This window comes from Podarcis bocagei (genome assembly GCF_964188305.1).
Source record: "Podarcis bocagei genome assembly, chromosome: 9".
In the NCBI taxonomy this organism is placed as follows: domain Eukaryota; kingdom Metazoa; phylum Chordata; class Lepidosauria; order Squamata; family Lacertidae; genus Podarcis; species Podarcis bocagei.
In genome coordinates this window covers 48,627,237-48,652,690 of record NC_138134.1, presented here as the reverse complement: position 1 = coordinate 48,652,690, position 25,454 = coordinate 48,627,237, and the positions used below count along the sequence as shown (strand labels likewise).

At 44.4% G+C, this 25,454-nt stretch overlaps 1 protein-coding gene across 5 annotated transcripts in view; it reads left to right on the top strand.

Annotated features, from left to right (window-relative positions):
- The window catches only part of JADE1 (jade family PHD finger 1), a 172,180-nt gene that overhangs the window by 42,768 nt on the left and 103,958 nt on the right, over positions 1-25,454 (top strand). Inside the window, exon 1 of one of the 5 annotated variants that reach the window (XM_081209283.1) lies at positions 23,541-23,666. The exons of the other annotated variants lie outside the window; for them this stretch is intronic. The gene's annotated coding sequence lies outside the window, so the exon portion shown is untranslated. Of the gene's footprint in view, positions 1-23,540; positions 23,667-25,454 lie in introns of those variants that run through there. 5 annotated transcript variants of the gene reach the window in all.

The window sequence follows — 25,454 nt, the reverse complement described above, 5'->3', positions numbered from 1 at the left end:
CTCCAAAAATGAAGGGGAAATGTGTGTGCGTCCTATGGAGCGAATGCAGGCTTTCGCTTAAGCCTGGAGAGCGAGAGGGGTCGGTGCGCACCGACCCCTCTCGCTCTCCAGGCTTCAGGCAGCTATCCGCAAGCCTTCTGAGCGCGGCGGGAGTTCCCACAGGGCTCCGAAGGCTTGCGGAAAGCAGCCTGCAGCCTGAAGCCTGGGGAGCGCAGCACCAACTGCCGCTGTGCTCCCCGGGCTTCAGTCAGCTATCTGCAAGCCTTCTGAGCGCAGCAGGAGTTCCTGCTGCACTCAGAAGGCTTGCGGATAGCTGCCTGTTCTGGGGGCTGGGGTCAGGGGAAGCTTGGGCTTCCCCCATCCCCAGCCCTGCAAGCTCCGGGAGCAGCGGCGAGGTTATGCGTGGCTAAAGAGGAAGCCAAGACAGCCAGCGGGATGGATCACAGCCAGCGGGATGGATGGCTTCTTTGCTCTTTGGGGCTGGGGGAAAAAATAATTTCCCCCCCTTTATTTCCCCCCTTAAAACTAGATGCGCCCTATGGTCCGGTGCACCCTATGGAGCGAAAAATACAGTACTTATTGACTCAAATATAAGCCGGTTCACCACACCACAAACCTCCTGGTGGGCTGGAGTGTGTGTGTGCGTGTGTGTGTTCTCTCTCCCCCCCCAGCCCCTCCCGTCCCCCTGCCTACCTACGGTGCTGCCGAGAGGCAGAGGCTGGTGGCGGCAGCTGCGGAGGAAAAACAAGCAGCCCTAAAGGGCTGCTTTCGGGCTGCTTGTTCCTCTGCTGCCGCCGACAGTGGCAAAGGAGGAGGAGGAGGAAGGACTGCTTGTTCCTCCTCCTCCTCCAACAGCCTCTGCCGCTGGAGATGCGCTTGGGTGGGACCCTCACTCGAGTATAAGCTGAGGGGGGCTTTTTCAGCATTAAAAATGTGCTGAAAAAGTTGGCTTATACACGAGTATATACAGTACTTATTACAATAATTTACATTCCACCTTTCCACACTTCCCACCATATGGGAAGTGACCTATACCCATAGGTACCAGGTGTTATAAGAATTCTAAGGTCACAGGGCACATGCATATAATAGGTGAAACTTTATTTGGGGAACTTGAACCAGTCTCATAGTGGAGAAGCTTCCGACAAAGCTGAAGTCCCAAGGGGATATAAAACAAAGCACATAATGGGCCCATTCCCTCTCTTGAGAAAAAGCTGAAATTTACATATAATTCTGCATTAACAAGTCAATTATTTAGCTTCAGACCTTGTGCTTATAAATGTGAGTATTGCCTGTTTACAGTGAACTAACTTCTGTGCAGTTAGTTCACTGGATAATATTCTAAAGAGAAGGCACAATAATGCAATCACCATGCAAATTCTTAACTTGTAAGATACTTTTGCTATTTGTTGCTTCCATTGGAAGGATCCAAATATGGTCACCCAGGCCTCTTTGCCTGGCCATACCTCCTGTCCAGCCACACCCCAACTCATTGGGCTACACTCCTCACTGTGTTTTAGTTTTGTGCCTGGCTGGAGTATGTCCTTGAACTCTGATAATGCCTGTTACTTGTCTGGATGGAGGCTAGAGAGGGGTTTGTAAGTATGTTTGGAAATTTAATCTACTGTACACTGGTAAAATTTACATTCATTGCTCTGCACACTTTTGCCTCTAGTCCTGTCTACCACTGGCATGTGACTCCAGGAAGATTGCTCAGAAGAAAATGTGGCCCTCAGGTTGTAAAATGGTTGCCCAGCATTGGTCCACAGCAATACCATGTTGAAAACTATAGTAAAACCGTGCTATGAAAAATCTCTCTCTCTCTCTCTGCTTGTCATTGAAACTTGTCTTGCATGATAAAATAGATCAAGTGCATGCATTCTGATATAATCCTAGTTTTTAATGTAGACACGTTTCTTAAACCAGGGAAAAATCCCTTTGATTTTACGGGTGGTGTTTCCCCCCCCCCCCTTCAAAATGCTTGCCTTGGTTAATAAAAATAAGTATTCTATTGGTATGCACTGAATATATTCAAAGGAAGCATTTCTCAGACTCTTTTAGAATAATTGAATTGGCTGTTTCATATGCTGTGGAAAGTCTAGGTCATTTAAGAGATAATTTCCAAATGTCCACCTTTTGACTTTGGAGTATGAATCAATCCTAGATTATAAAAGCACTAAGCATTCACAGTGAAAGAGACCCGAAAGCTTGCTCTTCGGGACTGGATGTGGAAAAGACAATCAAGAAATAAATCCATTAAGGGAGACTGGGGTACCCGTAGACTGGGGTGGTTACTCACCAAGGAGAATACAGGTTGCTTGGCATGAAGCTCCCTATCGTTACATTATTTATTTTCACTTATTAAGGGTATGATTCTAACCCCCTGAGAAGTGCTGCTTGAGGGCATTATGATTAGGTGGGGTGGGGTTGGGCTGTACAGTGGAGGCCCCTACTATGTCCACTGAAAGTGCAGGTGGGTGACTAGTGGGAGACTCCAAAAGGGGCATTGCGGTGGTTATGGATGCACTGGATCTGGGCTAGATTATTTCCCTTATTCAGGCTCCTCTGCTGCACCAGCCAGGAGTTGGTGTAACAAAAAAAAGTAAAAGCCAACTACTGTACTCCAGCTTGTTTGACAGGAGCTGGCAGGTCTGAAGGTGCAGTCAAGGGCTTGCTGCTCTATCCCTCTCTGGCTGTGGTTGTAGAGACCAATACAGGAGAGACACATTTTATTGCAGGTGGGGCATATGAAGGCGTCTGGTTTTGCTTCTACAGGTACACCATGGCGTTTTTTCTCTCTGTTCTCCCAGCTGTCTTCCTCCTCTAATCACTGCTGTGGATACACAGCCTGTCTATCTGTCTCCAAGCATTGTGATCGTCTACAAAGGATTTCCATATGGCGGGGTTAGTGTTGCCTGCCTTCATGTCACATTTGCAGACATCTTTGTAACACAGTCCAACCCCCTGCAATGCAGGAATCTCAATTGAATCATACATGACACATGGTCATCCAACCTCTGCTTAAAAACCTCCAAGGAGAGTCCACCACCTCAAGGCTAATCAAGGCTTCTAATGGAATAGCCATGCTAGCTGACTGGGTGAAAGGCAAGAGCAGAGAGTTTGCAGTGATTTGAGCTACAGGCAAAGCGGCAAACTGGGAGCCAAAAGAGACAGAGCAATGTCTGATTTCTGTTTGAATTCAAGGCTGCAGCTTTGGAAGAAGCAAGGCCCTTTTGGCATGTTAATGTTGTGAACCCCTCCATCGCAGGCTCAGGTTGTATATAGGTATATATAAACCATGTAGTGTAAAGACATGACAGTCTCTGCTGTACCTCATTTCAGAGGAAACATGAACTAAGGGTAACCACCTGGAATTCCTGGAATCTCACACTGCTTGGATATTGGGGTGGCATGCAACAATATATTGAGCTTTGCAGTAATATTAAGAGCTCTTTAAAAAGTTTAATATGCTGTTGATCTAATAATATGGTCATGTAACTCATAAAGATTAGAAAAGGGGGGGGGGGACATGAGAAAAACCACAGATGCAAGGCCATAAGCTCACACCTGGAAAACTCCCATACACCAGTTCTGCACATTTAAAGTTCTCATAGGGATACAAATGGCTCAAGTTGCATATCACTGGGTTGTGAAGAATAAATTGAGTTTGGCGATGAGACATCAGCTTTTATCATGGGACAAGATCACCTTAGAATGTCCAAGAGAAATATTTGGAAGACCCCCCTGCACACAGATGGAAGTCATGTTGGAAACATTTAAGGACTGATCTGCAGTTTGAAGGAGAAAGAGAAAAAATAGCCTGAACAGTGGGAAAGGAAGCCTACTGCATGGAAGAAGATGTTAAAACATTGATGCAGGATCTTCTCTATGGTAATGAGCATTGCCTAGTTTTACATCATCTCCATTTGTATGATCAGAAACATTTACACCCTCACCTCCTTGGGATGATTCATCCCAAAATTGGATGCTTCCCAGCTCTGCTTGGCTTTCCCACAGGGGTCGATGTAAAAGCTGCTCTGCAGGCTTTTTGACATTGAGCCAACAGTCTGGTTCCATTTTTGTTCAAATGGAGCCTTTCCCTTCCATACAGGCCTGGCTTGTCCCTAACCATTTTCTAGTGCCTAATAAATTCAAAACTCTTCTTTTGGCACCACCATTCATCCATTCCTTTGAGTCCCTTTGGCCCTGCTTGTCTAGTGTGGAACAGGGAGAATTTCTGAGAAAGCAACCTTGGAATGTGTAGAAATTGACTTCCTACTTAGGAACTGACATTTTTCTTTCTGGGCCACACAATTACATGTGGCCACATGTTATTGGTGTGGATGTGCTCAGTGACTCCTTTACTCTTTTCCAGCACTAATAGCTTGCCCAAACAAGAATGACATCTGCAAACTGCACCCCAGGTAGACAAATAACCACCTAGTCTACATGCCCAACAAAAACCCATCTCTCCATGTTTTTAATTACCCGCTAAGTAGGAGTCCCCTGCTTCCCAACCTTTGAGGAGTATCATATCACTGAAGGTTTAGTCTATAAACCTCCCTGCCTCCTTCGACTTCTCCAGATAAACTGCCTTGGTCTCACTAGAACCAGTGTTCCCCAAGTCAGATCTAATTTCACCAAGCATACACTCATAACTTACCGGTACGTCCAGCTTTCTGATAGTCATACATATTACATTTTATGCAGTACACTGGATAGCCCCCACCTCACCCCACCCCAGCTGTGTGGCTTTTGAGCCCCATAGCTGGTTCTTGTTTGTTGGATTTGTTTACTTTAAAAGGTAGGATTTGCAAAATCAAAAGGGGACAGGTTGGCTGACCAGGCCTCTTTTCCCTGTTGCTAAACTTGCATTGGTGCTTATTTGCTGTCTGTTTTAACTGTTTAGCTCAATGCTTTGCCACTTGGGCTGCGATGCTTCATCAATTGAGGCTCTCCCCATACAGTGGTACCTTGGTTTTTGAATGTCTCTGTTGATGAACATTTTGGTTTTCAAACGCTGTAAACCCGGAAGTAAATGCTTTGGTTTTCCAACATGCCTTAGAAGTAGAGCAGGCCACATGGCTTCCACTGAGTGCAAGATCCTGAGGCCTAGCTGTTGGCTATTGAGTTTTCGGTTTCTGAACATTTCAGAACTTGAATCATCTTCCGGAACGGATTACGTTTGAAAACCGAGGTACCACTATACTTGTAAATCTGGGCTTCCTTGAAAGTTTTTTTCTTTTATTCTGTTAGCTGGCCTCCCTCAACTTCTGCTGCAGCCAGTTAGATTAAGAAGGCCTTGATTAAAAATAAGGGTGTGTGAATCAGCTGTTGGGTTGTGCCAGATTCTGGTGCCCTTTGGGTGCCACGTGAAGACCTTTTTTACAAGGACTTTTAACTATTGTTGATCTTTTCAGTTAGATTCTTTATGTTTATATGGTGTTTCATGGAACTCCCATGCCATGCCTGTTTTTAGTCATCACTAACTAGTTGGTTTTGAGTCCAGAGGCCTTACAAAAGAAATAAAAGCACACATACACCATCAATTAATGAAAGCACTATGCACAACACACGCAGTAGGAATTAACTCTCATTTGTGCTCTCCGCTAGTTCCGTGAACGGATGCTAGTTGATTCCCCCCCCCCCAGCAAGAAAGAAGGATATTATTAATAAAGGTTTCCCAAGAAAAACACTTTCCAGACATTTGAGAGCAAAAGCAGCTTCAAGTTCAAAGAGCCCCCAGAGAAGATTTGGCCAGCCACCAAGAAAGAGTGGATTCTTCACTGCCAGCACCTGAAAGGAAATACAAGCATTTTCTACAAAGTCTCATGCTAAAAGAGCAAATGGCAATGAGGAGCTCTGAGCCAAGTTTATTAATTATAATGTGAGGGAGACAAATGGATGACCTAGGAGTCATAATATATTGTGCACCTGGATGTAGGATATACATTTATAGGGAATAGAATAAATCTTTTCATATGGCTGGTATTTATTCCTGCAAGCACTTTGACAAAGATGAACAATGTCTGCAGAAATTACATTTAATGGTAGATAAAGCACAACATTTTGTTGACTGTAACCAGCTAATGCAGGGATGAAGTGTGTTCAAGAGTACATTAGCATACCTTGTTACAAGGACTAATTAAATATATTGCCAAGTAGGATATTTGGCCATACAGGGGGTAAAAAGCAGTATGACTTTTATTCTGCCCTGGCCAATCTGCTATGATTTTCTTTTTTTAGCACTGCAAAGAGATCAGCTGATTCTATGAGAAAAGGTAGATTTTCCTAATACAATATTACACAACTAAATGCTCATTGACCTTAGTGTATATTTGATGATGTAGCATGGTATTGGAGCACTGTGCACATAAATACAGAATAACCTGTTTCCAGGTATAGGCTGCTTTTGATGGGTTGGAGTGGTTGGTTGCACTCCACCTTGGGTCTTAGTATTAATTCCTCATCCTTGCACTAGAGCAGTGTTTCCCAACCGGTGTTCCGCGGCACACTAGTGTGCCGCGAGACGTTGCCTGGTGTGCCGTGGGAGGGAGGCGGGCGAGTCGGGCGGCGAGAGGCGGGGCGGCGACGGCGAGGAGAGGCCGCCCAGCGCGGGGCTCTCGCCGTCTGCCTGCCTGGCTGCCTGCGTGGCGCTGACGTCACGGGGCTGTAACGTGCCCCACATAGGCACATGCGGGGCGGCGAGCGAGCTCCCTCCCACATCCCATCGCCGCTCGCTTCGGTCGGCCTACTGGGCTGTCGCAGGCGGAAGGCCTGTGCATGCGCAAGGTTTTCGCGCCTTCGGGATTCCCTTCACGCCTTCCTCCTCCCGGGTCCTTGAGAGCGCGGGAAGCGGCAGCGCGAGACCGGCGTTGAGCCTGGCAGGTATTGCGCTTGCCAAGGCAGTCATTTGGGAAATGAAAACTTGCAAAGCAAGCAACCAGTTCAATCTGAAGTACGTGTATGCTTAATATCCTGTATCTGAAACCTGTTCTGCCCCCTCCCCCACACTTGGTGCCATTTTCATCTACACATGCAGCAGAGTAAGTTGACCCAGAATAGTACCAATTCAGATGGCAGATGGGAGAATGACAGTGCTGAATGCTTTCCCATGTAGAACAGTCCCTGCAAATAAAAACCTAGCATATTTGGAAGAGGGATGCTAGCCTAACCATTACCTTCTATGCTGTTACTATTTTTTTATTTTTTTTTACATAAGTAAAAAGTGACATTTCCCCATCTGGCATGGTGGTGTGCCTCGAGATTTTTTTCATGAAACAAGTGTGCCTTTGCCCAAAAAAGGTTGGGAAACACTGCACTAGAGAGTGGAACATATAAGGTGGCAGATAGAGATGGACAAAAAGACCAGAAGAATTATCAGGAGAAAGGTATTGTCAGCACAATCGGATATACATTATGTCTATTCAAAAGTTAGTCCCACTGAGATCAGTGTGGCTGACTTCCAGGTAAGTAGGTATGGGATTATAGCTTGATTCTTCTTTCCAGCCTCCTAGGGCAGTGTTTCCCAACCTTTTTTGGGCAAAGGCACACTTGTTTCATGAAAAAAATCTCGAGGCACACCACCATTAGAAAATGTTTAAAAAATTAACTCTGTGCCTATATTGACTATATATAAAGTATATATAAAGTGTGTGTATATATATATATATATATATATGCTTTCGTAGATTTTCACGGGTACAGGAATGCAGGTTTTGGTGTCTTCGGGTGTCTTCCCGTGTAAGAGTTGGGGTGTCTAGGCGACGTTTCGACGAGGTCTCACTCGTCATCTTCAGGCTGGTGCTTTCGGCTTCTTGTTACTGGAACAGAGCAGGATCTCAGTGTTTGAGTTCCTATAAATACTGTTGAGGGGGTGTGGTGTATAGCCTCCAACGTTCTGGGCAGAGAGGAAGTTCCCAGGTTAGTGTGCCTTATCTTCTTTTGTTCATTAATTACTTGAGGGATATCTTGAGTGATTTCTTGAGTGATATTCTGAGTACCACTTAGGAGGGTCGTTAGGTGTGGATTAGTTGCTAAAGCTTTCGTGTCTTGACCTCTTGAGCTTGTGAATAGTTTTTCTGAGAAGATGGTTGTACTGCAAATAGTTGTGCTCTGGCTTGGCTTCGTGTATAGGGGCGAGCTGTGGTTTTGTGCCCTGTGCCAGCCAGATCTGTGTAGGGATTGCAGGGGGGTGCAGCATCCGGAGGTGCCACTATGGTTTGGTTACTGGATGGTGTCTGTAATTTATCTGTGGAGAGGGTCTGGGTTTGGGTCTGGTGTGGTTGATTGGAGATGGCGTTCTGTGTGCCTCTGGTTCTGGTGTCGGTTTTTGTGGGGAGGGCTAATTTCCAGATGTCTGGCAGGCGGGACGTGTCGTCACGCTTGTTCATGTTGTGAGGGTGTTTCTCTATCTCGATGGCTTCCATGATTATTCTCTTGTGGTGATGTTCCATGTTAAAGAGCAATTTGGAATCTGCAAAATTAATTTCGTGTCCTGTTTCTTTCATGTGTTGGTAAAGAGAGGAAGTTTTTTCTTCTTTTTTGACGGCATTCTTGTGTTCTGCGATACGTGCATTTATTCGTCTGTTTGTTTGTCCAATGTACGTGGCTGGGCAGACTTTGCAGGGTATTTCATAGACCCCTTGGTTTTCTAGCTGGATTTTATCTTTGGGGTTTCTGAGGATATTGGCTATTTTTTGGTTGGTGCAAAAGGCTGTTTTGATATTGTGTTTATGGAGGATTTTGCTAATTTTATCTGTAGTGCCCTTGATATAAGGAAGGAGGGCCATGCCATTGTTTTCTTCTGTGTCTTGGTTTTTGGGGGGTGTTTCTTTTTGGATTAGCTTCGTAACCCTGTTTTGCTGGTATAGACTATATATAAAGTATATATATAAAGTATATATAAAGACTATGGATTTGTGTCACTGCCCATTTCCATGAAAGATTTATTCATGCATTTTGCACAATGCCACAATCCCACATGCAACTTTTAAAAAGGATGGGAAACACTGGGCTATGCAGCTGAGGGTGCACCGCTTATTGCCAGCAGTGCAAAATAGCTCTGCTTTGCTAATACCTGTTTAGCTGAGTAGGAAGGAGTTATAGTCCAGCAGCGTAGTCCTGTGTTATCCTAGTGCATTGGCCTTTTCAGGAAATTGGAGTCAGCGGGCACAGTTGTGAAAGCAGGGGACAGATTGGAGGTTTCAGCCTTGGGTATCTGGATGCCTGGCCTACCCAAAGATGGAAAGCAAGGGCAGAGGAGCAGACCTGGTTGCTGTCTGACTGTATGCTTGGAGCAGGGCTGGAGAAGGGGCGTGGGGCGGGGCTGACGTTGTCGGTCATCTGGAGGCCTGCCCCGGAGAGACGGAGGCACGCACTCCCCTGGACCACCTTGACGCGCATGTCGTAACCCGGGTCACCTCAGTCGTGCAAATGCGCGCCCAGCCAGGCCTCCCCCACCGCGCTTCCCATTGCTGGGATTTGCCCGGCTTTCAGTCTCAAGGGAGGGAGGGAGGCTGCTCAAGACGCGAGTCGGAGGGGCGGCCTTCCGGCGGCTACGAGGGAGGATTTCGCCCCGCCGCCTCCATGACCAGGCCTTCGCTTCACCCAGGCACCCCATCCCTCCACCTTTTGCACGCGCCTCCTTCCCGCACGCTTATGCACCCGTTCTTACGTGCAAAAGGCGGCGGCAACTGCAGCTCCTCCTCCTCTAGAGACGAGGCGGGCGCTTGCTGCTGCTGCTGCCACTCGCTGGAAGCTCGCGATGGCTCTCCGTCAGCGAAGGCTTAATGGTTCCTCCCCTCCTCTCCCCCCCCGCTTCCAGGACGAATGGTACAGCCGGAGAAAGAGCGACACTCGAACTCCCGTGAGGAGGAGGAGCCTCCGACTCCCCTTAACACCTTCTGCGCCAGCTGCTGCTCTCCCTCTCTTACAACAGCCCTTCACATTTCAAGCGGTATCTCCTACCACTTTAAAGAGCGACGACTTACCCCCCCCCCCAAGGAATCCTGGGAACTGTATTTTGTTAAGGGTGCTGAGAACCGTTAGACTCCCACGGCACACCAGGCAACATCTCGCGGCACACTAGTGTGCCGCGGAACACCGGTTGGGAAACACTGTCCTAGGGAATATGGGAAGATGCCTTTATACTATTGCTCTGTGTAGCTCAGTACTGTTTATAGACTGTCAGCAGTCTCTCCAGGATTTAAGGCAATATTCTTTCCCTGGCCTACCTTGAGATGCCAGGGATTGAACCCGCTACCTTCTGCATGTAAGGCAGATGCTTTACCACTCAACTATGGTTCTTTACCAAGGAAGGAAGGAAGGAAGGAGCGACAGACTGAGGATGGACAAAAAGGAGGAAAGGAAATAGAACCATAAGGAAAGAAGATAAGAGTATGAAGGCCTAGCATCTAGCTCCTGATTTTCAACCTAGCAAACTGTCTCTAATCTATTTCACCTTTGCCAGATTACAGAGTCAGAAAATGCAAATTGTGCATTCATAATATATAATGACACAAATTTGTAGGTAAGAACAGTTTTGTATGCATTGAGCAAGCTAATGGGAAAGAGGCATGAACGAAGAAGCTCATACTTTTACTATGAGCGCATTTACTCACAGTTCTAAAATACAGTGGTAAAGGTAAAGTTACCCCTGACCATTAGGTCAAGTCGCGGACAACTCTGGGGTTGCGGCGCTCACCTCGCTCTATAGGCCGAGGGAGCCAGCTTTTGTCCGCAGACAGCTTCCGGGTCATGTGGCCAGTATGACTAAGCTGCTTCTGGAGAACCAGAGCAGTGCACGGAAACGCTGTTTACCTTCCTGCTGGAACAGTACCTATTTTTCTACTTGCACTTGATGTGCTTTTGAACTGCTAGGTGGGCAGGAGCTGGGACCAAACAACAGGAGCTCACCCCGTCGCAGGGATTCGAACCACCGACCTGCTGATTGGCAAGCCCTAGGCTCTGTGGTTTAGACCACAGCACCACCTGCGCCCCATAAAATACAGTGGTACCTCGGGTTAAGAACTTAATTCGTTCCGGAGGTCCGTTCTTAACCTGAAACTGTTCTTAACCTGAAGCACCACTTTAGTTAATGGGGCCTCCTGTGCTGCCACGCCGCCGGAGCACCATTTCTGTTCTCGTCCTGAAGCAAAGTTCTTAACCCGAGGTAATAGATTAGAGAACTGGGCAAAAACAAACAAGATGACTTTTAACAGGGAGAAATGTAAAGTATTGCACTTGGGCAAAAAAAATGAGAGGCACAAATACAAGATGGGTGACACCTGGCTTGAGAGCAGTACATGTGAAAAGGATCTAGGAGTCTTGGTTGACCACAAACTTGACATGAGCCAACAGTGTGACGTGGCAGCTAAAAAAGCCAATGCAATTCTGGGCTGCATCAATAGGAGTATAGCATCTAGATCAGGGGAAGTAATAGTGCCACTGTATTCTGCTCTGGTCAGACCTCACCTGGAGTACTGTGTCCAGTTCTGGGCACCACAGTTCAAGAAGGACACTGACAAACTGGAACATGTCCAGAGGAGGGCAACCAAAATGGTCAAAGGCCTGGAAACGATGCCTTACGAGGAACGGCTAAGGGAGCTGGGCATGTTTAGCCTGGAGAAGAGGAGGTTAAGGGGTGATATGATAGCCATGTTCAAATATATAAAAGGATGTCACATAGAGGAGGGAGAAAGGTTGTTTTCTGCTGCTCCAGAGAAGCGGACACAGAGCAATGGATCCAAACTACAAGAAAGAAGATTCCACCTAAACATTAGGAAGAACTTCCTGACAGTAAGAGCTGTTTGACAGTGGAATTTGCTGCCAAGGAGTGTGGTGGAGTCTCCTACTTTGGAGATCTTTAAGCAGAGGCTTGACAACCATATGTCAGGAGTGCTCTGATGGTGTTTCCTGCTTGGCAGGGGGTTGGACTCGATGGCCCTTGTGGTCTCTTCCAACTCTATGATTCTATGATTCTAATATTTCTGGGTTAGCGGAGTCTGTAACCTGAAGCATATGTAACCTGAAGCGTATGTAACCCGAGGTACCACTGTATTGGTAATTCCACTTGTTGTTGTTTAGTCGTTTAGTCGTGTCCGACTCTTCGTGACCCCATGGACCATAGCACGCCAGGCACTTCTGTCTTCCACTGCCTCCCGCAATTTGGTCAAACTCATGCTGGTAGCTTCAAGAACACTCTCCAACCATCTCATCCTCTGTCGTCCCCTTCATCTTGTGCCCTCCATCTTTCCCAACATCAGGGTCTTTTCCAGGGAGTCTTCTCTTCTCATGAGGTGGCCAAAGTATTGAAGCCTCAGCTTCACTATCTGTCCTTCCAGTGAGCACTCAGGGCTGATTTCCTTAAGAATGGAGAGGTTTGTTCTTCTTGCAGTCGATGGGACTCTCAAGAGTCTCCTCCAGCACCATAATTCAAAAGTATAAATTCTTCGGCGATCAGCCTTCTTTATGGTCCAGCTTTCACTTCCATACACCACTAAATTCCACTTAGTAAATGTCTATTTTATGGGGATGCTCTGGCCCCTGCAGCATCTTTCCATCTCCACCCAATGCATGCTACTCCACATACAGAATTGCTGACATGCTCCCATTGGCATCCCTCACCTATGTGGAGATCCATGTATGTGGGAGGCTGGGGGCACACACTGCTGCATGTTCTTTTTTCTGTTATTATTCTCACTGAATCTTTGGAATGGAGGGTATGAACTTAACCATCTAAATAAATGCTTGTAGTGCCTAATTGCTGTGGGCATCATATTAGCAAGAACTCAAGCCTGCTGACGGGTTTTTTTTGTCTGCGTGCTTCCTTGGTGCTTATTTGATTAGCTGGCAGTTTTTCTGAAGTGACCTCTTTAATATTTAAGATTTATAACCAAGTGTATTTTCATTATATATCAGTGTTACCACACAAATTCGCTGCATTTCTGTCTCTGGAAGAGCAGAGTGCTTCCCAAAATAGACCCTTGGCCATCAGCATTAGTGTGGAACATGCGTTCTTGATTAACCAACATGAGGAAGAGTCAAATTTGGAGGTTAAAGGAAAAGGGTTTCACAAAAACAGATTGCTGTAAATGGTAGGTTTATTTGACTAGCTAGTGGCTTCAAAATGTATAAGAAAACTGATAGCCCCCTTTTTAATTACCTCATCCTGAAAACTGCTCTCAGCAAACAAATAGTTTGCAATTGGTTTGAACACATCTGGAAACGAGAAAATAATAGGATACCACTGAGGATAAAATAACTATGCTTGTGCTGAATGTCTTCCCAATTCAATTTTCAGGTTGAAAGCAGTCCCTGGAGGGGAAAAAATCCCCCCCCCTTAAAAGTAAATTGTTCAAATGTTCACCTTCCCCCAGTTCTGTTTGCTTGAACTGCTGCTGATTCTGTGTCTTTTTTCTCATGGCTCTTCTGAAGTCACATGCTTTGTCCCAGCCAACTGTGGATCATGTTGTGAACATGATGATTTCACAGCTAGGGATGGAAGGATCTGTTGATTTCTATTCTTAAATTCTGCCCTCCACATTTTGCAGCAATTTACAATTAAATAATAATTCTCACAAAAATTCATCAGCATATTTAGTGTGAATTTATCCACATAAACATATGTTTCTGATTGTCACACACATACCACTTTATCCTCACAACACCCCTGTGTCAAATGCAGCAAGGGCTGAAAATGGGAACCTTTTGCTACCCCACAGGGTGAGCTGCTGAATTGCATGTTGCAACTTCTGCCTAGGCAGCTTAGTATCTTCAGGTCCTGGACCTGGACTCACTCCACCCAACCAGGCTGGTGATTGGATCTTCCTGGACAGGCAGGACTATAATAAAGCTTTCTATTGCAGTTAGTTAAGCCTTACTTGAACAGTAAGGTCTTCCTGAGTTCTTACATTCTTTGATTTTGGCTTCCTCCTTGATCATGGCTTGTCATATTTTGTAATTAGTCTTTGGTCAACCACTGGCTTTGTCCCATGATTCACCTTAGACTGCTTCCTATTGATCTCTTCTCACCAGTGTTGGCCTAACGTATTTTGCTGCATGAGGCAAAGGACAAGATGGCTTCTCCTTCCCATTCCATTCACCAAAGCCAACTGTTGAACCTTACTTGAATGCTGGCATTTAGACAGCATTTTCCACTGCACCTGAGGCAGCAGGCTACTTTAGGGGGTCTAGGACAGGCCATGTGGTGTGTATGTGTGTAAACTCCCCTGTGATCCTTGGAGGAAGGGCAGTATAGAAATTTTGTGCACAACAACAACAATAATGTGTATATGGGTTAAGTGTGTATGTGCTCTCCAGCACAGGGGAATGACCAGGTATGGACAGCTGTGGGGGCTACTATAAGTGTCTCACAGTAACTGCTGTCCAAGACAGCCACCTCTGCCTAATGTAAGGGGTGGCCCTGGTCCCAACACCCTTAGGCTGAGAAATACCCAGTGAGATACCCAAGGACACCCAGTGAGCGTCACTAGGTTGAAATGTGAACCTAGGTCTCCCCATAATTTGCACTCAAGCATCAGAATACATTGTGCAATGGTTATATGTTCCAAGGTGATGGTGAAGCCTAAAGGCCTACATCTCACGATGGGCAAACAAAATAGGCAGTTCTGTACATTTCTTACGAAGTCTCCTTGCTTCACTTCTAAAACCAGGAAAAAGTCCAAAATGGTACAGCTTTATTGAAAATACCCCAGTGTTTTTCTAACAAAGCTCTCGTCCATGGAAATGACTTAAAATTACAAATCCACATGCCTAGGTAATTTAATTTAGTTGTTAATCTTTAAACATTTTTTTTGAAGAAAATACTTGCACGGTATGCCTTGGAATCCTCTTTAAGTCTTTTGTTTACATTGTTTTGGACTTTCCTTCCTTTGTCATGTTTATCCTCTTGTGTAGCCCTTCTAACTTGACTCTCTGTCTTGCCTCCGCAGTGCCCAGAAAGTTTGCTTGCTGCAAGCCTGCCTAAGGCACATGAGGTGATTTAAATGGCAGGCTGGGGCCACTCCAACACTTCAAATGTGCCATTTGTTGCTTCTTGGCCTTTAAAATGATTGAATACCATGGAATGCAGTAGGGATGCCACAGCCTGTGTTGAGGGCCCCAGAGAGTCTGATACAGCCCCGGAGCCTTGCCTTGGCCTCTAAATTTCCATGTTAGTTTTAGGAGTCATCACTTCCTACTATTCTGATGTCCTTTTCATCATGTGAAATGTAGGTGGCCTCCTTGTTTATTGGCCTGCTTTCTGCCTGGTTTTGTAGTTTGCTGAACATCCATTGGCCCCTCCTCCCCTACTACTTATCATTTAGGCAAATTGGTCACTGCCTCACCAACCTCAGTATGACCTCTGACAACCCTCACCTACATGACTTCTTAAAACTAGTCCAAGGGGTGGTGCAGCGTATCAGTTTTCTCCTCCTAAATCTCATCCTTGGCCTTGTAGAATTCAGCAAGGAGGATGGTGACAAAATTAGTTTGCCCTGCCTGCCAGTGTCTCTTATACCACCTGCCTTCTGCTCTACCAGTTCCAATGGGCACCAGCCACTATTGGTTGTAATGAACAAAAGGTTTCCAATTATGTTCAGAGGCAATAAGCCAGCAACCCTTTCTCAAGCAGTCACTTACCACAATGTGCTTAGACTCACTTGGTAGGCTAGTAATCTGTATTGTTTTGTCAAGTGTTAGAATCTTTTCACTGGATTTATGTCCTGATGCAAAGGTATGATAAAGTTTTCATCACAACTTTGCAGGTTAATATAGACAATATTGTAAATTGTGTGCTTTAGCTATGTGGTTAGGTGCACATTGTTGCAAAGACGATTGCTTTTCAGCTGCAACAGACCAAGATGGCTAATCCCTCTGAAGCTTATATGCAACGGTGAATTGTTGCCTGTATTTGTGTGTCCCTGTTGCAGACAGAATGCTGGACTAGATGGACCCTAGTCTGATTCAGCAAAGTGACTTGTGATGTTCTTAAATAGAACAAAACTGTAGTTGAGCCAGCTGGCCTTGGGCAAATGAATCTTTCCCCACTACTTATCTCCAAATTTCTCTGCCTTAGAGAAGGAAAGGCATGGCAGTGAAAGGTCAGTTAAAAAGAAGAAGTGGCAGCCCTAGACTTTATTTTGGGGAAGGCTAATGCTCCTTTCTCATGCTTTGTATGCTATAGTGTAAAGTTAGTTCTGCACAAGGTTTGATAAACTTCTTGTCATCTTGCTGTATACCAGCTGAGCACCTGACATCAGAAGTATATATGAGCTTAATTGGAGCAAAGCCCATGATGATCAAGGAGTTCAGTGTAAGCATTTGGGGTTTATCTAGTTTGCTCGTTAAAATAAAATGCTTGTTCTCTAACACAATTCAGGATACCACAGTAAGTCATACTTCTAAGTTAAGCTCTAGCCCTGGGGCTCTTGGTGCTCTATCAAATTTAAGCCTATGGTGTTCTGTGTTTGTCCCCTTCATGTCCAAGCTCTTTCAGACACCCATCTCTTCCTTTGCAAACAGCAAACTGCTTCATATGTGGAGGAGCCATACATAATGGACATCTGCATAAAGCCCCCCTTCACAAGGACACTGAACATCCGGCCACCAGGGAATGTGACCAGTAGATGTGTTGTGTCTTGACTAGCAGGTGCAATCCTGCTCCTCAGTCCTGTGTTCAGTGCATTCATAAAGGAGTGTGGTCTGAACATCCCCCATTGAGCAATGAACACATATTCTAAAATTCTCACAGGGAGAGATAACAAAATAAACATATTTTCTAAGCAATGAGGCGATTTAATAAATGTTTTTATTCTTGGCATTGCAAGGAATTATAATGATGGTTTATATCATCTCTGGTGTTTTGTTCTGGCAATATTTTTCCTCTCTGCATATGTTTTTCATTAGTTATTTTTTTAACAGTAAGTTAAAGCCTAGCATAGTTTTTGTTAGAGTCTATGTGTTGCAATTATGTAGTCAGAATAATAATAAAAATAGCATGCAAACCATATTTCAGATGCACTTTTTAATGCTCTCCTTGTCTATGTAACTGTGTATCCAGAGAGTTGGCTTCAATAGCCTTATAAAAGCTTTCTGGATTAGAACTTCTCATCCAACTGGACAGAAAGTGCTTATAAACTAAGGTTACCAGATTTTTTTCAAAGATTCCGGGGACACTTTGTTTTTTAAGGGGGGGAGTTATTAAAAAATAATAATCAAGAAATAATATCTTCTGTGATCTCCTCTGTTGCGTGGCCTTCCTCTGACCTTCCTCTCTTGGAGCGCTATCTGCCGTGAAGTAGGCTTGGCTCGGGCCTGGGCTTGGCCACATGTCCTTGCCCTCCCGGTGCTCTCCTACCTCTCCTCCTTAGCAGCGGCTGTGGCAGGGGCGCATCAAGGTTGGGGCTTCCCTCTTTTTTTCTCCTTCTTTCTCTCTCTTCCTTTCTCCTTCTCCTCTCCTCCTTCTCCCTGCGTCAGCTCCAGGGTTTTCCTGGCCCCGGAGCACTGTTGGGCAATTGGCTGGGTCGATTTGGCTTGTGGGGTTTGTGCGTCAGCTGTTCCCCCAGTTGACGTGCCGGGCGTCTCCAGTTTCCCCTCAGCAGCAGCAGTCTCAGCAACCCTGAGCCAGCCTGGTAGTGCAGTTGGCTCTGGCTGGTTTCAGGAGCTGCTCGCTGCCGTTGCGCCCACCATTTTTCCTCACCGGAATTTCCCATATAATGTGTCTTGTGTTGTTGAACCAATCACACAATATTCATTCCCTACTAATAAATCTACAACGCTTAAAATATAAACCCAGCGATGTTAAATGAAATCCGGGGACATTCCGGGGGCGGATTTTTGTCCGGGGACAAATTTGTAAATCTGGGGACTGTACCCGGGAAATGGGGATGTCTGGTAGCCATATTATAAGCTTTCCCTGACCCAACTCTCTTGTCTTCAGTTCCATTCTTCTTTTCTGCCTTTGTTCTTGCTTCATTCTACAACTTCCTTGAATGTTGACCATGGACTGGCTATCTAGCCATGTAACTTTCATGAGATTCTACTCAATATTGATCCAGAGTAGATTCCAAGAGTAAAAACTTAAACACATTGCAGGATTCCCAAAAAATAGATCAGAGGCGATTAATATTTCATCCAGCAGAGCTTTATTGCTAATGAAGGCAAATGAGCATAATGGTCACAAATCCAATACATTCAGGATTGGCACTGTCCATAAGAAATCCAGTTGCAGCAGACTTAACTTAAACTTAAAATAACTTATAATATGTTTAAATCTTAACACTAAACATACTATGTACAAAACACCAGACCAGAAGGAAAAGAGATAGAAAGAGAAAGTGAAACCCAGGCTCCTTCTGGCCTTTTAAAGTCAGCATGACCTTGACAGAAAAGATAACAAAACCAGTTTAAGCCAGCTGTACTCAGATTCTCTGAAGCAATAACCCAAACATCATGAACCTTCTGCTTGTTTCTTTCACACAGAGAAGCTTCCAGAACCCTCTTGAATTAAGTAGAACAGGAAAGACCTCTACCCCTCAGATCAATACTTTCTGTACTAAGAAATGCAGACTGACAATAACTGCACACAGTAATGTACCTCCAAAACCTTACTGGGATTCCAGACTTGTTGTATACCTGCTTTGTAAGGAGGATGGCTACAATATGTGCTGCCATTCACAGGGAAAGTGAAGCAATTGGTACACTCATGGCAAGGTGGTGTTGCAAATTTGCTTGGAGGAGTGGTATGGGGGTGTTCTAATCATTTTCTCACGCCGTTTTTCAGATATAGATAACCTCATCAAGTGTTGTTTGCTGTGCCAGGGGAAAATACAGGCAAATATAGTTTTCAAAACACAGAGCAAATAGTAACCTCTCTCTCTCTCTCTGTGTGTATTGAGAGAGATTGGGTAACGTGGAAGAAGAGGAATGGTTAGATGTTCACATACTCTTGATGCTCTCCGAAGCAAATTAACAGACTCACTGCACTGCATTAAGTATTCAAAAATTGAAATCACTGGCTTCTTGGCACAATATGCAGTCTGGTCCTCAATCACTAATTTCATCCAGGCAAAATGAGTGAGCCCTTCTGTCATATATTAGGCACATAGGAAGCTGGGTCATACCTCTGTACTGTCAGCACTGTCTGATAGCAGCTCTCCAAGTTTTCAGGCAGAGGACATTTCCAGCCCTAACAGGAGATGCTTTGGACTGAATCTGCGACCTGCATGCAAAGTAGATGCTCTGTGCATGAGTGATGATCGTTCCCCGTTTGACCATTGCCTCTTCATCAAGAATAGAAAATACTCAAGTGTTCACCTTGCATTTTTACTAACTCTTGCCCTCCCAGTTAGTTTCATATGGAGGGCCAGTTTGTTGATTCAGAAGCACTATTGACACCCCAATATGTGCACAGTACAGTATGCAGGTCACATTATTATTCCAAACTAAATCTCCAAGGCTGCATCCTGAATTCATTGGGGCTTCTAAGTAAACATGGTTAGGATTGCACTGTAAATACCCATTCTCCCCTCCCACCTTTTAAACAGCAGAATCATTTAATATTATTATTTTGACAGCATTGTTTCAACCAATCAGTAGTGTACAGTTTCTTCCCCAAATGTGTGGAAATATATGGAACTGAGCTGAGTTCTTCAGAGAACTTTTTGAATCTACATTGGCAGTGAATACACTTCTATAGTAGCTTGGCTTTTGAATTAACATATATGTGGATACACCCCAAGCTAGCTGATTCTTCTACGTCTTAATGTTTTGTTCTGCGACATGCACAGTTCTTTTAATGACAGGATCTTGGCTTTGGTTTTGAGTTTTGTTCTAAAATTAGTATTCTACTTCACTGCTCTCTCAAAATGGTTAGCCCTCCTGTATTTTCTCCTGCACATCATTTGTCGTGCTGTGCTCTCTCTGGTTTGGCATTCCTTTTCTGTGACCATGTTATACATAGCTGCTGTTTTCTAATATGACCTTCACAGAAAGCTTGCCCTCCTTCTAATTTGAAGAGAATGTATAATAGCTTTGGATAGTATTTTCAAAAATAAAAATAAATAATTACTTTATATCCAGAAAATGTAAGTTACCGTATTTTTTGCTCTATAACACGCACCCGACCATAACACGCACGTAGTTTTTAGAGGAGGAAAATCCGTAGGCATGCCACCTGTAGGCATTCCCTCCATAACACGCACAGACATTTCCCCTTACTTTTTAGAAGGAAAAAAGTGAGTGTTATGGTGCAAAAAATACGGTATGTACAGTAATTCTAAACATCAATATACAATAAAAGATTATTAACATTCGGTCCTGCAATTCACATAAATCAACAGTATGCATTGCTGGGATCAAGCCCCTGGGAAGGCTTGCTGTGTAAAGCCAGAACACCCTTTAGAAAACTGGAAAAAACACTGGATTTTTAAATATTTAATCACTGAACTGTGTGGGACAAATGAGGCTTCCAGTCTTCCTCTTAGGCTTTCTCCTCTCTCTCTCTCACTGGCTGCTGATACAGAAGATATGAGGACCACAGGGGTTGATTGGTAGACAAAAGAAGTGCTTGACTGGTTCAGATCCAGAGGTGGGTTGCCTGGGCACATGTGCTGCTGCTGCTACTGGTTGTGGTTCCTTTGTGAGGAACATGGTGATTGGGTCAACTGTTGCTATTGTCTCTTGAGCTTATCAAAATTTCCTTGCATGGTCTCTGAGTGTCTGTAATTCCATGGATGATCTTGAAGCAGCGTTCCGTAGTTGGGTCAAATTATGCAATTAGATCATTTGCCTTCTTTATTACTTGGAAGAGTTGATAAAATTTCTGCAGGTTCCAGCTTGCTGGCTCATGCTTGCCATCCTCATGCTCACATTCTGAACTTGATCTGATTAGTTCCTCCAGCTATTTGACAGTCAGTACCTGTGGACCCTCATTTAGCGATTCCACTTCTTCCTGGATGAGGCCAGCAAAGCCATCACCATCCACCTAGACATTTGCACAATGTCCTCCACCTCAGTGGCAGTGCTTGGAAATCCCTTGAAATTGTGCACACATTCCTTCCACAAGTTCTGCCAGCATGCATTCACTGTTTTAGCCTTGATTGCATCCACTGCCTGTTAGATGTAGGTGGTGCAATGGGCAGTGTTGAAAGACTTCCATGCTGTAAAGCCTTTTGGCTAAGATCAAGTAAAGTGTAGTGTATACCAGCAGCGAAACCATACAGCTCCTTCAGCAAAGGCTTTATATGCGGGTGGTAGGCTGCTCCAGTTAGAAGCCTTGCTCTTGCATTCTGCACCAAATGCAGCATCTGGATCTAATGTGGGAACAACACCTGGTCATTGTTGGAAACATGCAAAACCTACCTTATGCAGGTAATATAAGTAAGTCCTAACAATGTATTTAGTGTGATTTACACTCTGGGCAAGCATGACATTGCTATGGACAAGCATGACATTACCTTTAATGTAAAGTAGTTTGAATGCTCCCTCGCTTTAAAAAACAAACCAAAAAAAAAGGCAGTCAAACTACTTTGACTTTACATCAGTGGGGAAACTTTTCTCCACTATGTTCATTTTGGGGACCATCTTTTCCGGGTGTGTGGGGAGGCTGGGCAAGAGGCAAAAGTGGGTGGATCCAAATGTATTTCGTTCTTAGATATTTTCTTATACAGTGGAACCTCTACTCACGACCACAATCTGTTCTGGAGGACCATCCTTATGGCGAAACAGGTTGCTGGGAGAGGTGCCGTTGTGTGCAGGCGTGGGTGGCGATTTCCCGCTTCTGCGCGTGCGTGAACGGAGATCGCCACTCCTGCGCATGCGCAAACAGTGGCAAACTCAGAAGTAACTGGTGGGTTTGCCACATGGTCGCAACTTGGAACATCCGCGAGTGGAGGCAGTTGTAAGTACTGTAGAAGTTCTACTATAAATACTTTTTCTCCTTTGGGAGTAGGTTGAGTTGAGTTTTTATATTTTATATTTTGCTTTTCCATTGTTTTAGTTTTATACAGTGGTGCCCCGCAAGACGAATGCCTCGCAAGACGAAAAACTCGCTAGACGAAAGGGTTTTTCGGTTTTGCGTTGCTTCGCTAGACGAATTTCCCTATGGGCTTGCTTCGCAAGACGAAAACGTCTTGCGCTTTTTTTTTTTTAAAGCCGCTTGAAGAGGCGCAGTTGCGACGGACCATGCTTCGCAAGACGAAAAACATCACAAGACGAAAAACATCGCAAGATGAAAAGACTTGCGGAACGAATTCTTTTCGTCTTGCAAGGCACCACTGTATGCTGCTTTTCCCTGGTGGAAATTCTGGCACCAAGATTTGACTGCCTCTGAGCATCTGCTGAATTCTTTATGCTGCTATTTCATGGTTAAATCTTGGTGCCAGAATTTTGGCAATCAAAGCAGTGGCAACTTGACACAGCTCACAAGTGCTCAGAAGTAAAGATTACCACAAAGTACATTGCACTTTTTTCGGAAAAAGAGGCCTCAATTTGATTCTGTCAAGGGTCTGGGCAGTGTCTTCTAGTGACAGTAGTTTTGTCATTTGCACAGTGCTCTCTTTCCATTATAATTCCAATAAGTTAATGCTTTAAATAAATGGAAGCTACTGAAGTTTTGCACACTGTTTTCTACTGAGCTTTTCTTTAACTGGTTGAATATCAGTCCCTTTGTATGCGCCATGCAGCAATGTGCCACATATTGTGTTTTAACTGTACATTGTGTATCAGAATAAATGACACACAAAATGACAAACAACATTTCCTGTAATAATGCTAGCTGGTGACATTGCCAGCATCAGCAACAGGAAGAACAGCACTTCATTGAGAAGGAAGATGAGGATTTATAAGGTTTGTGCTGCCCTTTCAGTTATACTGAGCATCAGGTGTAAAGGGTGCCCCACATGGTATTCTGAAATGAAAAGTTCTCTGTTGTGCTACCAGTAGCATTACCGTCTATCATCCATTGTATTCTGCCGCTTGTGACATTCTGGAGCGAGGGAGTTTCAATTTGTGTGACCCCTTAAATTAATGGATATCTGGCCAGGCCAGAGTATTTTAAAATACAACTTAATTTGGCTTGTCACTGCAGCTTGAAAACATGAACCCTCCCCTTGATAGCTCAGCATCCACTCTAAAAGTTAGTTCTGCTTTCGTGGTTATGGCATCAAAGCATTACCATCTCACTTTGTGCTGATAGGGATCAGTTTGCCTGTTAAATTGTCCTGGGAAATAGTTTGTGTTCCCTTTTACACAAATCTATGAGGTTACAGATTGAAAATGGAACATAATGAGTGTAACCTGAAAAGCAATTTCATGGGCTGTAGTACTTGGATGGTAATAAATTCTGGGGTTTCAGTGTGATAAAGACACAGTTTTCTGTGCCTAGCTTTACCATTAGAAAAAAAGAGGCTGAGCTATTTGTGGCAGAACATGTCTTGCCACATGGCAGCTGTTGGTAGTTATTACTTATAGTAGTGATAGTTTAGCTGCAGCAGGTGATTATCTTCCCAGTGCTGCCTCAGTATAGGTGCTTCTGAGGTTGGGAAGAGAAGAGGTAAAGGAAGGACAAGAAGACCTGATGCTCTAAGGGAGATCCAAGCCGTGGGCAAAATGTCCCAATGGCAGTGGAGAATATTGGTGATGGAGCAGATCATCATCCTTTGGTGGGCAGAGCTCAGTAAGTGCTGAATCTCATGAGAACTGTTGGCTAATTTGGATGTGTCTGCAAAGGCACTTTTATAGGGTAGCATCATTCACACATTCTGGACTTAGAATTCTTTAAGTGCATGACTTTTGCATCTGGTTGGTAAATCTTGGGGCTTTAATGAAAATCAAAATAGATCCTGCAAGCCTGAGTTCTATCTCACCTTTGGTGTATATGGCATGAAAGTTTTCAAGATGCAGCTCTTGGGAGGGATTATGTGGCAATGTGATTCTCTGGCAAGACACTCCTTGAAAAAGGAGTCTAGAATTAGGCCCTTTGTCTCTGAACTAGACTAATCTCCCGTGTGAATTGCTCAAACAAATCCCTATATAAAAACAAATAACTGAGAAATAAAAAAGGTAATTTCTTTCCTCTTATCATGTAAATCTGAAGCACATTCACAGGAATAAATGTTAGTAGCAAAGTATTTAAATTAATGCCAGTAATTACCACTATTTTTTTTTCTAATTGTTTATAACCTCTTATTTTCTTCAGAGAGAAATTAAACTCTAGCTGAATATTTGCTTTAGTGAGTACTCTGCAGCCTGGGAAGGAGAACAGAAAACATACTTCTTTGCTGATTATGTCAATTGTTAGGTGATATGCTAATGCATACCCATTCCATCTACTGTTTCAGTCAAACAAGAAATATCTCACTTATTAGCTAAAACAACACTATGGCTTTTGGCAGAAATTAAGCCTTGTTTTGGTGTATTAACGTTAATATTTGAATATTAGCTTATGCTTCACGTAAAAAGGCTTTGCTGCACAGAGCCTGTGTGAAATCAGGCCATGTTCTTACCGGTAAACTTCAATAGGCTTTTTACACATTACAGTCTCAGTAGGATCACAGCTTTCAGGTTAATAAAATAGGCAAAAGGTTACTATATTTAGACCCCGATCATAAAAAGCTGAAATATGTAAGGGTGGTAGTACCAAGAGTGCTTGTGCTGTGGTTGTTGCAGTGCCTTCCTGAGCATGGCAAAAGTGAACTACTACTTTGATCAGCCCCCTGCAAACTCCCATCGGAGCCATTCATTGTGTCCAGTGATCAGGGATGATGGAGCTGCAAGTCCAACATATGGAGGGCCACAGGTTAGCTATTCATGAACTACCCTCATTGCCTCCAGACATTTTGGATCACAGCTCTCATCATCCCTGACCATTGGTCAAGCAGTCTCAAACTGATGGGCATCATAGTCTGAAACATCTGGAGGGAAGGCTGGTTTAATGTGTAGCTTGCAACCATAACTCTCGTTTCTCTTAAATTAATTGCAGTCATCGGGATCTGTGTGTGATTGTTAACAGAATTGCAGTGCATTGAGAGGGTTTATCTCTCCTTTCCTGCCACAACTCCCTCAAATCACACACACACACACACACACACACACACACACACACACACAGCTATAAGGCATGGGGGGGGGGGAGTTGAAAACAGTTATTTCCCCACTGTTTGGTTACTGAGAGTGACTTTGATTAATTGTTGTCTGTTTTTAACTTTATATGGTTTCTACTGACTCAGGGCCTTCACAGCCATCACCGCCCCAAGCCCAATTCCTTGGAGCATTCAAGGATCTCCTGCTCCATATCTGCCCAAAGCTGAGCAGGAAGCCATGAGAGGCACAACCTGTTTGCCTCCAGGCCAGTCCCTTTAAGAAGCCACAGGGGTAGTTTGGACTAAAGAGTTCTATAAACTCACAGACAGCCTCTAGCTTTTGTTGGAGTAAGCTGCCAGCTTGGAACT